Here is a 4,965-nt window from a genome sequence, read left to right as displayed (position 1 = left end):
ATCGAATAAACATGTTGTTCATTCTAAAACAATGAATAAGCTTGTACTAAGTGATAACGATGATAAACGTTTTATAACAAATGATGGGATTAATTCACTAGCATACAAACATTATAAATTAAAAAATAATTATTCTAATACTCACTAAGTTTAAGAGAATCGATATTAAATGTTTTTTCCACGCTATCTAGTGATAATAATTATTTCTAAATTTAAATTATTATCATCAGTATATGCCGTTCAAAGTGAAAGGAAAACATTATATGAATAACTAAAATAATTTAATTTAATACTGTTTTTTTTTTTTATTTTTATAAAAAGGTAAAATATATATATAAAAAAAAAAAATTTATTTAATAATATCTGTCGATAATATCCATGAATTATGACTGGAATCAAAACCCATCCATTTAACAAGCATTTTATCTTTAACTTTTTTATAATACGTTCAATTAGAAATGTGTTCGGAAAATCGGTCAATTTAATTTCTTGCTCATAAAAACCACCTAGAATTATATTGTTTGATCCATCCTTTAGCTGATAAGTTATTGGTTCTGTATGTAAAACTTTTGAAACTGTGAAAATTTCTGTTGTCCAATTCGGTGTATATCCTTTACTAAATATATGCTTATATTTTGATATTCTTACTTTATCATTAATTTTAAATTTTGGTTTATAAAATATTTTATTTGTTTGTATATTTGATTTGATTTTACTTGTATTTATTCTAGCTTCATATGGTGTACATTTAATTGATCTATGTTTTGTATGATTATAATTATAAATAATTTTTGATATTTTGTTATACCAATTCCATGTACCTGTTGCAGTAAAATGTTTGTATATATTATTTTTTAGAGTTTGTATAACACGTTCTCCAATTGAACAATTGATAACGCTATACGTACTATAATGTCTAATTTTATTTTTTTTTCATTAACTGTTGAAATTGATAATTATAAAATTCTGTACCATTATCTGTTTGTAATAATTTTGGATTAGCTTGTTTTAGTATATTAAACATACCGTTTGTACATTTTTTTCCTGTTTTATTTTTCAATGATTCTACCCATACATATTTCGTGTATGTATCTATAACAACTAAAATAAACTTAAAACCAAGATTTTGTTTAGAATGAGATTGCATATCCATTAAATCAGTTTGCCAAGGTCATCTTTAAATCGCGTTATTATACTACGTCATGGAAATACTTTTCTTGCAGGTCGATGTAGCTCATTAGCTAAACCCTCTAACGTAGACATTAAACTATAATATTCCTCTTACGTAATTCTTCTATAATAGATATGATTTCATCATTTACACCAGTATTACCAGCATTTTGAGACGATGTTAAAAGATTTAATCTAACAACTAATTCATTTGGATCATCATAATACACTAATTGTGTATGAGGTATTACATCTTTATATAAACCAGATCCTTTCTTAACTGATGGTGATAAACTAAATTTAAATAGCTGATCAGTGTGGGGTTCTTCAAATTTAGAACTAATCACTGCAGAAGAAAAATTAAATGGTTCATTTGATATGGTTGTATCATTAATAATGTTTCTTCGTTTTGCGCCTGAGCTAGATAAAAAGTTATCAAATTCTTTTAATTTTAATTGAGAAGGAGTTTTAACTTTTGTGTTATTTATTTTCAATACTTCCTCATTTAATTGTTTTTCATCAATTTTCATTCGATCATATAGAGGTTTTACAACGTTCATCCATTTGAAATATCTTGAGGTTTTAGGTTTCCCGTCTGCCTTTAAATAAACTTTACTTGTTTTTAGAATATTATAATATGATTCCATATCTTCTATCGTCATATTTTTTGGTACTTTCTCACATAATAAAGACCAAAGTCCTTTAGTCCAAGGGTAGTAATTATCAAGGAAGCGTAAGTAACCATGATCAAAAGTGACAGGAATATCTGATATTTTAAGTTGATCATTAACCGAATCATAATGCATGCCATACGATTTATCATACCGTTGTAATTTAGGATTAGAAATTAAAAAATTATCAAACGATGAATTTGATTCGTTTTCGCTATCTCCATTAGTAGTGATCAAGGTATCTTCTTTTTAGTAGTGTCAGAAATAAATGAAGTGTTTTTTTCTGGAATTGAAGTCAATTGTTTAGTATAGGTACAAATGTTTCGCAAAAAATAGTTATAAGAATCTATAACACCACGCTTCATGTTCATTATTTTACGTTTGATATTTTTTTTCATAATATAAAATTTTTTAACAAAACTTTATCTTTATTCATTGAGAATAATGAACTTAATATATTTGTTTCCTTCAACTAAAGATAATACTATGTAGATTTTGTCTATATTACAACTATATTTATATACTTATTTTTTTAATAAAAGTATGAAAACCACATCTATATCTACCTTCATTCATTTCACGTGTTTTATCAATAACCATAAATCCGTAATCACTATGAAATGAGAAATTCTGAGAAATCCATATCCGCTGATGAATGATCATTGATTATATGTTTTAAACTTGTATCATCCTGTTTTAGAATTATTAATAAATTTGAATTATCTCTTACCAGTTGCTTCGGAATTTTAGAATATGTTTGTGCTAAATAGAATACAGAGCTAGCACCTGAATGTCTACATATTCCGAAATATTCTCATATTATCGACTGCGGACCACATAAAACATCATCGAAAATTATTACAGAATTCTTTTTAGTTAAATTCGGTTTTATAACTTTATCAGCGTCTGAAAATATAAAAATGTTAACACCTTTTATATCATCTATTATTTTTTTTTAATAAAACATATTTTTCTTGATTAGAAGTTTTTGAGTATAAATAAATATTTTCAAATCTTATTCGGTTTTCATGAGTGATTAGATTATACATTATATTTGTTTTACCTGAACCGCGGCCACAGCAACCAATTAATGCGTGCTGCTCATAAGCACCATTTATGGTGAACAGTATGTACGTGGTGGTCACGAAACATCGTAATTATAGTTGTTGTATTAACGGCGGGACGCGCTGTATCGCATAATTATTGGGAGTGCTATATATTTCTCGTTACAGTACTTTATTAATAAGTGAATCTGCATAAATAGATTGTGTCGGATTCATTCTCATCAGTTTCGAAGCAACATTTATCCCAATAGCATCATATTCATCGATATCATCTTTGGATAACGCTTTTGAACATAATTTAAAAAAATCCTTTTGAACATCGTTGGCTTTCTTTTTCTTTTTTGGAACGACATGAGGAATACTAGTAAAGTATTTTGTCGCTATTCGTTCAACTTGTGTATTTTCATCATCCACATCATTACTTATATTTTGAGTTTGTATACTTGAATAGCCCTATATAAATATATTTAAACGATAGTTTAAAAAGTTAAATATTTAAATTGAATTTATACGATTTTATTTATTTTACTACAAATAAGTAATATATTAAATTGAACTAGAATTGACATAACAAATCGATTTATGAAACTTTTATTTTGCATATGTTTGCATTTTAAATAAAATTCCGCCAAATAACATCTGGTTTTTTTTTTTTTTTTTAATAGTTTTAAAAATTTTAATAAATAATGTCACGTGAAACTCAAATTCAATCATTATTATTATTATTATTATTTTTTATTAAATGAACACATTTTTATAATATGTAATGTAGGTACTAATGTTTAATATTCTATAATATCAATATAAATATAAAAATTAAATTAAAAACAATTTTAAGTGCATCTTATGCTATAATTTTTAACATTTAATATTACATTTTATTGAATTCCAAGTGCATATTTTATTGCATTTTTTTTTTTGACATTTTTAAGATATTTTAGTGCATTTAATTCACAGCCCTAATAATGACAATAATATTTTAATATACAGCAGTGTCCAATATAAATACATTTTCACAAAAAATCTTGTTTTAGTTCCCTACAACGAAAAAAGAATGGAAAACTATTTCGATGGAATTTTGTGATCGATGGCAATTTGTAAACTGTGGTGGTTCAATCGATGGAAAACACATACGAATAATACAACCTCCCGGGACTGGGGCCCAATACTACAACTATAAAAGATTTTATAGTATTGTTTTGATAGCGATTGTATTAGCAATTATGAAAGCATTTACGTCGATGTGGGAAAAAATGGTTAGATTATCCGACGCAGGTATCATAGAATTCACTAGTATTTACGAGGAATTAAAAAAAGGAAAATTAGAACTTCCAGATAATAATGAAATGGTAAACAATTTAAATTTTGTTTTCCTTAGTGATGAAGGTTTTGCTCTGCATGATAAGACCGTATCCTCAACGTGAATTAACAGAAGAAAAAAGAATATTTAATTATAGACTGTCTAGGGCAAGGAACTATGTTGAAAACACCTTTGGACTTATCTCATCAAGATTTAGTTTATTACAAGGAGCTATTCACTTATGCCCCGAAAAGGCATTATATGCAGTGTTAGCGACATGCGCACTTCATAACTTCTTACGAAAACGAGGAAGTTCATACGTTACCGTTTGATAGACTAGATAACAACAACTTAATATTAAAAAATGGTGATTGGAGAGAAAATTGTAAGAATGAACTTCCTGGACTACAACATACACGTACCAAAAATGTTTTTGATGATGCCAAATTAAACAGAGATAGATACATTCACTTTTATAATAATGAAGGATCAGTTGAATTTCAAGGAGATATGTTAAAAGCCGGAAGAGCTTGATAAAATTATACAATTACCTAATTATACTCACTACCTATATTTAATATAACTAAGTATGTTTCATGTTTATGGTCCTTCTCTTTTTATATAAAATGTGTAATAAATATTAATAATAATGGTATACCTACCTATAAATTTAAATCGTATATACTTATACTCATCATACTGGTTTTATATATATACATAAATGAGTATATGACATATTTAATATATATATTTATTTACT

The 4,965-nt window shown here is 26.3% G+C and overlaps 1 pseudogene; it reads left to right on the top strand.

Annotated features, from left to right (window-relative positions):
* Positions 1-3,921: 3,921 nt before the first annotated feature.
* On the top strand, positions 3,922-4,524 carry LOC126553535 (uncharacterized; annotated as a pseudogene).
* The last annotated feature ends 441 nt before the right edge of the window (positions 4,525-4,965 follow it).

This window comes from Aphis gossypii, unplaced genomic scaffold (assembly GCF_020184175.1).
Source record: "Aphis gossypii isolate Hap1 unplaced genomic scaffold, ASM2018417v2 Contig00254, whole genome shotgun sequence".
In the NCBI taxonomy this organism is placed as follows: domain Eukaryota; kingdom Metazoa; phylum Arthropoda; class Insecta; order Hemiptera; family Aphididae; genus Aphis; species Aphis gossypii.
The sequence above is the reverse complement of the archived record's forward strand: the minus strand, read 5'-3'. Positions and strand labels throughout refer to the sequence as shown.